The following is an 8,594-nucleotide window of genomic DNA, read 5'->3' on the forward strand; positions in this document are numbered from 1 at the left end:
GAGATGAGTGAGTACCTCTTGGGCTGCCTCACTTTCTTGAAAGATTTCCATTTCTGTTCCATCATTTCCTGGTGCCTTGTTCTTTGCCAGTTCCTTCAATGCACCTTTGACTTCTTCTTTCAGTATCATTGTCTCTTAATCATATGCTACCTCTTGAAATGGTTGAGCATTAACCATTTCCTTTTGGTACAATGACTCTGTATATTCCTACCATCTGCTCTTGATGCTTCTGCATCATTCAATAATTTGCCAAGAAAATCTTTCAGCAATGAAAGGTGAGGCTTGAATTTTTTCTTTAGTTTCCCGAGCTTGAGAAATGCTGAGCATGCTCTTCCTTTTTGGTTTTCTGATTCCAGATCTTTGCACATTTTGTTGTAATATTTGGCTTTATCTTCTCGATCTGATCTTTGAAATTTTCTGTTTAGCTCTTAGACCTCCTCATTTCTTCCATTTGCTTTAGCATCTCTATGCTGAAGAGCAAGTTTCAGTGTCTCTTCTGACATCCATCTTTACCTTTTCCTTCTTTCTTGTCTTCTCAATGACTTTTTGCTTTCTTCATGTATAATGCTCTTAATGTCATTCCACAACTCTTCTGGTCTTCGGTCTTTAGTGTTTAATGTATCAAATCTGTTCTTCAGATGATCTCTAAATTCAGGTGGAATATATTAAATGTCATATTTTGGCTCTCTTGAACTTGTTTTCATTTTCTTTAGCTTCAGTTGGATTTGCATATGAGTAATTGATGGTCTGTTCCATAGTCTGCCCCTGATCTTGTCTTCACTAATGATATGGAGCTTTTCCATCTTCTCTTTGCACAGATGTAGTCAATTTGATTTCTATGAATCTGGTGAGGTCCATGTGTATAGTCATCTCTTATGCTGTCTAAAGAAGGTATTTGAAATGAACTAATCATTGGTTTTGCAGAATTCTATCATGTGTTCTCCAGCATCGTTTCTATCACAGAAGCCATATTTTCCAAATACTGAGCCTTCCTCTTTGCTACCAACCTTTGCATTACAATTACCAGTAATGATCAATACATCCTGATTGCATATTTGATCAATTTCAGATCGAGGAAGTTGGTAGAATTCAATTTCATCCTCATTGGCTTTAGTGGTTGTTGAGTAAATTTGAATAACAATGGTGTTAACTGGACTTCCCTGCAGGCGCATGGGTATTATCCTATCACAGACAGCATTGTACCTCATGACTGATCTGGATATGTTCTTTTTGACAATGAATGCAATGCCATTCTTCTTTAATTTGTCATTCCCGCCATAGTAAACCATGTGGTTGTCAGATTCCAAATGGCCAATACCAGCCCATTTCAGCTCACTAATGCCTAAGAAATCCATTTCATTTTTGACAACTTCCATTTTTCCCAGTTTCATACTTCATATAGCCCATAAAAATCTAATACTTAAGTGCTAATTATTCTAAAATGAATAAATAAACATAAATTAAATAAATATGGAGATTATCATTATGTACATATTTAATTAAACTTCATATGTTTAATTATAAACATATGACAAAAGATCAATATAACAACAACAACAAAACTCAATAAAATAAAAATGACAAAAGTAAACAAAAGTTTTTTCATAATGTGCATTATAGCAAGTTGCATAATAAACTAGAATATCAAGAAATTTGATTAGTCTTTTGAATTGTTGTAAATGTATTAAATGTTTACATGTGTCTATACAATTTACCAGCAGTATTTACCTAGTTGAGAGAGGAAAGTCAAAATCCCTTCATTTTCTCAAGACAATTGTGTTGATATGAGTGATAGGCTCATTATAATATTTGCAATATGAACCAATGATATATGAACAGAATGAGATGTGCTTGGTTAAATAATTTCATTTACTGTTAAATTATTCTATCTGCTTAACTCCTTTCCGGGAATCAAATGAACATATTTGGCTGAAGAGATGCTAATGGAGACTAAATGTGACATGTCTGTTTCTAGTTAAACATCAGCTTTCCTTACAGCTTTTGAAATGCTTATTTTGCATTGGAAAAATAAAACTGTGTTATTTGAAAATGTTAAGTATTTCCCAGAACAACTGAAGACTTAGACATTTTTCCACAACTTCATTCTACTCTGATTCACAGAACAGATTTTCAATATTTGGTTGCATTTTCAGATAAGTCAAGGTAATATATTTTTTAAATATTAAATAATGATTGTACAAATAGCATTGGGATCATGATCCATAAAGGTTCTAAAAATTAAGTTACCATTTCTTCACTAACTTTACAATTATGAATGAACAATCAGTTACTGAATTCTTACTATGTGTCTAAAAAAGAATGTTTCTTAGGTGTATAGTAGAAAACAATGTTACAGTTCTTTTATTCAAATACACAATAGTTTGGGGAAAAATGCACTTAAAGAAACTCAGCAATGCATACTAAACTCCTAAATTGTTTGATATTGCTAAATCATCTGATATAGACAATAATTGCACAATTTGATTGGATTTCCAAGACAAGGAATATCTGAAAAATTTCTATTGAGGAAGCAGAATACATAGTGAGTCTAAACTGAGGGATACCTTGGATGGCTAGAGTGAAAATGAAAGGATATTTTTAATGGAAAAAAAAAAATCACTCATGGAGGCTGGAATGAGAAACATTATCTCAGAAACTAATAAGCTAGCACCTAAGAAGACCTATTGTCAGTTGTATTCACAGAACAACTTGGAGCAAGGAATTTGCTCCAGGGAAACAACTGACAGGAGACATGAGACAAATGTGGAGACTCATAAATTATTTTGGTATATAGCAGGTATATATAATCCAAAGCATTATAGCAAACAATGAATGCTCTTATTGACCAATGGCATTGTATACAGGTTTATACGTTCAAGTGAAACACGACATTACAATGAATAAAGTTTTGTGATCCTGCAGAGTGTCAATTTTATCTTTAGTCCTGTCAAATAATCCTGAAAATCTTCTTTGTGATCCTTATTAATGGATATCAAGGTAAATGTTTGGCTAAAGTAATGCAATTAAGTGCAGTAAGAAGAATTATAAGAAAGGGAACAGGATTTCATAAATCCTATATGAAAATGTCCATTGTCCTAATATTGTATTGGGGAGTTCTGTTGTGGCACTGTAGGATAAGCATGGAACCTAAAGGTTAGTTTGAACTGCAAGGTCGGCAGTTCAAATTCACCAGCCACTCTTTGGAAACCAATTAAAGGGTCGCTATGAGTAAGAACTGACTCAATAGCACTTAACAACATCAATATTGTATAGTAGTGCTGGTGTGGCACTGTAGGATAAGTACTCAACCTCAAGGTCTGTTTGAACCTAATGGTCATCAGTTAAAACTCAACAACTGCTCCTCAGGAACCCTACACAGGGTTGTTATGGGTCGGAATCGATTAGATGACCCTTAACAACAAGCACAATACTGCATAAATGCAGTGGCTCCCTATAAGCAAAAACTACAAATCACAAGGTTCAAGCCTGCCAGCTGCTCTGCAAGAGAAAGATGAGGCTTTCTTTTCTCAAGAAGATTTAAATTGACTCGACGGCACTTGACAACAACAACAACAAAGGCACGTAAAAACAGCAAAAATAGTAAGCAAATATCTGTTTCCCTAATGAAATGATTTTATTGGTTCTATGGACTATGTGAAACATCTCCGTTTTAACTCCTTCCAGAATCAGCAGACATTTGTTAGACATGGACAAATAATAAAATAGCAAGTACACCTACCAAAATACAAAATAGGAGTGAAAAATAATGCAGATACTGAATTCAGACTCTCCAATTATTATTATTCTGCCTTCTGAAACAAATTCTCCAAATAAAGTATGAAACAGAAAGCTCTGCTGTCAGAGCTAAGAGAAGATCAACCTTCCAACAGAAAATGATGCATGAGTGCTTCATGAAAGAGAAAAGATGAAAACTCTAACTTTTTCACGAAGTCAAGACGGCCACATCACCCACTGCTCAGTTTTGGTTTGGGACTGCTAATAAAACAGAGGAAAGTTAATGTGAAATCTTTCTCCATGTGGTTCACAGAGTCAAGCATGACTAAACAGCACAGTGAGCTGAAAATACAACTGAACAACTTGGAATGGTTCTTTTTGTTAGTTTTATTTAATCTAAGCTGTCAGTTAGGTAACCTCTGACTGTGTGAAACTATTCTCAGAAAATGCTGGAATCATAATAGAAGAGTAGGCTTATTCTTGGTCATGATTTTCACCAGAGGAAGTATGAAATTATTCACACACTTTGTTAGTTGCCTTATATTCATTAGCAGAATTGACATTAAGAATTTGTCACATTTGTCCAACATTACCATTTGATTTTCTAAAAACTATAAGGCTTAGGACTAGGTTCATGATGTATGTGTAAAATATATAAACTGGATATAATATTTTTAGTAATTACAAAGAGGCAGTTTACTCTAAATGAGCATTAAATAATATATAGGACATATATAATAACAAAAGATATAGAACAATATGTATAGTAAGGTATATTTGCGGTACTACATATTTTCTAGCTGATATTATAATAAAAAATGATGATTCTTTAGAGTGTCACCAGGCAGGCAGATAGATGGAAAGTAAGTATAGGGTACAAGACTTCAATTTGTAGTACTATCTGATTTTCTACTCTAAACATTGACTTAAAGAATTATTATATATATAAATTATTCTATATTATAAAATATAATGCATGTACATGAACTTCAAATAATAACATAGGGAATGCAATAAAAATATTAATGCTCTCTATTGTTATTTACACCACTCTTCTGTTAGTTTGTTGAACTCTGGTAGCTTGCATGTTGCTGTGATTCTGCAAACTATACCACGGTTATTTTAAAAACCAGAAGGGTCAACCACAGTGGACACGTTTCAGCTGAGCTTCCAGACTAAGACAGACTAGGCAGAGGGAGAGATGGACTACTTCTGAATATTTAGTCACTGAAAACTTTATAGAAGTGGAATACTGTCAGCACCAGAATATTGCATATTGAAATATGATGAAGAGCATCAGGATATTATCAGACATAGTGCCCAAAGATGATAATCTCAGGTTGGAAAACACTCAAAATAAAACTGGGAAAAAGCTGCCTCCTCAAAATAGAGTTGACTGTGATGAGACTATTGGAGTAAAGTTTTGGTACCTTCATTTGCTGAAGGGACACAACAGAAATGAAAAGGAACAGCTGTAAACATTCATTAATAATTGGAACATGGAATGTAGGAAATGTAGGAAAATTGGAAACAGTCAAAAATGAAATGGAATTCATTAACATTGATATCCTAGGCATTAGTGAGCTGAAGTGGAGTAGTGTTGGATATTTTTAACCTAACAATCATATGGTTTACTATGCTATGGAATGACAAATTCAAGAGGAATGGCATTCTTCATCAAAAGCAATATTTTAAGATGTATCGTGAAGTGCAGTGCTGTCTATGTTAGGATAATAAGCACATTTCTACAAGGAAAAATGGTTAATACCTCTATTAATGGATGTCAGAAGAGACTGTAAAACTTGCTCTCTAGTGTAGAGATGATAAAGCAAATGGAAGAAATGAGACAAAAGAGTTAAATAGAAATTTTCACAGAGCAGACCAAGAAGACAAAGTCAAATATTATATCAAAATGTGTAAACAACTAGAGTTTGGAAACCAGAAGAGGATAACACACAGCATTTTTTAAGCTGAATAAGTAAAAGAAAAAACTCAAGCCTTGACCTGCAGTATTGAAGGATTCTATGGACAAAATATTGACTGATATAGGAAGCATCAAAAGAAGATGGAAAAAATGCACAGAGTCTCTGTACCACAAAGGAATGAATGATGTTCAGCCATTTCAAGAGGTAGCATATGATCAAGACCCAATGATACTGAAGGAAAAAGTCCAAGGTGTATTGAAGTCATTGGCAAAGAACAAGCCACCAGAAATTTCAGGAACACAAAATAATATATTTCAGAAAATTGGCTAGTCGCCACCACTGCCACCCCCGGAGTGGCAGTTGACTGCTAACATGCAGCCCTGCCATGAGCCAGACGAAACAAGGAAAACTAAAAAAAACCTGGGATATACATTGCAACTCTTCTGCTGAAATTATTCCTAGAAGTTACCATACTCTAGGTTGACAAGAGTCTGTAGAATGTGGTCAGACTCAGCCCACATCTTCATTGCTGCCTTTTCCCCACTTCCCCTTATCAGTAGACCAACACGATCAGCAGCAAGATTACATGCTGCTTATGATGTGCCAGGTCCTAAGAAGAAATTGAATAAGATTTAATAAGTATCAAGTAGTGAGAAAGTAAGATCCCTAGCATGGCACTGTAGGATAAATACTGGACTGTGAACTACAAAGTTGGAAGTTCAAACCTACCAGCTGCTCCTCGGAAACCTTACAACATTCTTTTGAATTTGAGTTGTGGGGGCAAAGGGAAGAAGTGCCTTCCAGAGAACCACACTGAGTTGCTGCTGACAACCAAAAGACTGGACTCCTTGGTGAGTCCTTTGCACATGTCCTCCAACTCCCTGGTCATAACCATCTTGGAGGTGCAACGTGAAGCTCCCCATCCCTCAACTCTACGCCTGTGGTGGAGTTCTACAGGCCTGCCAACTTTGACTCTGTGGCCACCATGTCCCACAACTGGACTGTATGGAACTTCATGTCCCTGCTCTTTCAGACATCCATCCGGGTCGGGTGTTGGTTTGGTTGCTAGGCTTGCTGTACTTTAGCTCCTTGCCCTTAGGGATCTACTTACTGGTGTCTAAGACAATCACCCTTGGGGTCATCTTTGTCAGCCTTCTCCCTTCCAGCCTTGTTATCCTTGTAGTGTATGGCTTTTGCCAGTGCGTCTGCCATGAATTTCTGGACTGTATGGCACTTCTGTCTTAGTAGGTTGGCCAAGTAAGCAATCTGATATGCATTGTCATGCTAACAGTTAGGTACTTTATAATTTACTTTTATATCCTTTTTTGATTAGCATCCATGACATTAATCAAATAACTGGCCATATTTTTGTGCTCTATTTTCCATCAAAATGTGGACTTGATTGATTTATCTGTAGGATGCCCCCTTTGACTTGGGTTTTAGCAAAGAAGCAAAAAATGTCCCGGCAAAGCCTTTTTGTGACCCTAAGAGTAGTGAGTCTTCCAGAAAAAGGGTAGGAGTCTTTCCACATCACTGACAGACATATGGGGAAGGAGCTGTGTGGGTGAGGTGGAGGTCTGTGTGGAAAGTTAGGCGTGAACTCATTCCTTTTTTCATAATCATTTCAATTCTAGACATGAGTTGCTTCAAGATATTTCCATCTAAAAGATGTGCACTCCCCTACACAAACACACACAAAAATACCCTCTTCTGATGTTTGTGTAGGGGAGTGCACATCTTTTAGATGGAAGTACCTTGAAGCAACTCAAGTCTAGAATTGAAATAAATATGAGAGAGGAACAAGTCTACACACACACAAATACTCTCTCTAGAGTTTGTTGCTTCCATCACAAGATACCCATGCCTGTTGTTCATTCTTCTCTGCCTCATTCCCTTGGGTGATTCCAATGAAACACAAGTCTTGTCCTACTGAAAAGAATTTACAGCATGTTTAATTGAATCACAGCAAACTTCATGACAGATTATAACCATTTGTCTTTCAGACACAACCTTTCTTCCATAACCATTTTCCACTCTCCTCGGCCTTCTCTGAAATTCTCACTGGACAGCTACTGTTCATGGAAACCTTCACTTGAGTCTTCCCTTAAAAAAAAGCACTTTTAAAGTTTTTCTGATTTTGTTTTATTTTTCAAACTCATTTAAAAATGAGTCTGCACCCTCAGATTCACCTCTTATGAGTTTTTATTGTGAATTGAGTGAAAGTTTATGGGGCAGATTATCAGTTTTACATTAAAGAAATCATATACTTTGTTTCATTACGATGATTATAATCCCCTCTATATACCATAAATTAACAGTATTTCTCTCTATTCATTTTAGCTTTTTTTTTTTTTTTCAAACACTCAAGCATATATAATAATTTAAATCACCAAAAGGCACATTCTGCAAGCCTGCCTGCTGGCCACCAGCTCTCAGTCCCTCTCTTTTGGTGCATCTAGAGTCCTCAGTTGCTGCCTCTCTCCATGTCCCCATCTCTGCCTCCATCTCTCTCTGGTGTTGCTGCTTCTCTGGAAAGGGTCCCACATTTCGCTTATGCTCGTCTCCCTTGATGGTCCTAGGGTCCTCTGTTCTCTCCCCTTGTTCTTAATGAGGTTCCATTTTAGTTAATACATTTAAGATATTCTTTTTTTAAAAAAAATCTAATTTTAAACTTTAAATTGTATCTTAAATGTGACTATGGTTGATTCAATTTAATCCTATAACAAGTTGGGGTAGATGGTGGCAGTAAAAACTCAGAAACAATGAAATGCCTTAGATCACAGTTTGAAGGGCTGAGCACATAGTATTTTGCTGTACTATGTCGAGTGGTACCAAAACATCATGGTTTACGGTTAGGCAGAGGATAGGCAGGAAACACACAGAGCCCAAGCCCTGCTTGATAAGACCTATTAAGGAAGCCCAGTGAAACTTAGC

The 8,594-nt window shown here is 36.1% G+C and overlaps 1 pseudogene; it reads left to right on the top strand.

Annotated features, from left to right (window-relative positions):
* Positions 1 to 6,409: 6,409 nt before the first annotated feature.
* On the top strand, positions 6,410 to 6,905 carry LOC102828870 (annotated as a pseudogene).
* Positions 6,906 to 8,594: the final 1,689 nt, after the last annotated feature.

This window comes from Chrysochloris asiatica, unplaced genomic scaffold (genome assembly GCF_000296735.1).
Source record: "Chrysochloris asiatica unplaced genomic scaffold, ChrAsi1.0 scaffold00193, whole genome shotgun sequence".
In the NCBI taxonomy this organism is placed as follows: domain Eukaryota; kingdom Metazoa; phylum Chordata; class Mammalia; order Afrosoricida; family Chrysochloridae; genus Chrysochloris; species Chrysochloris asiatica.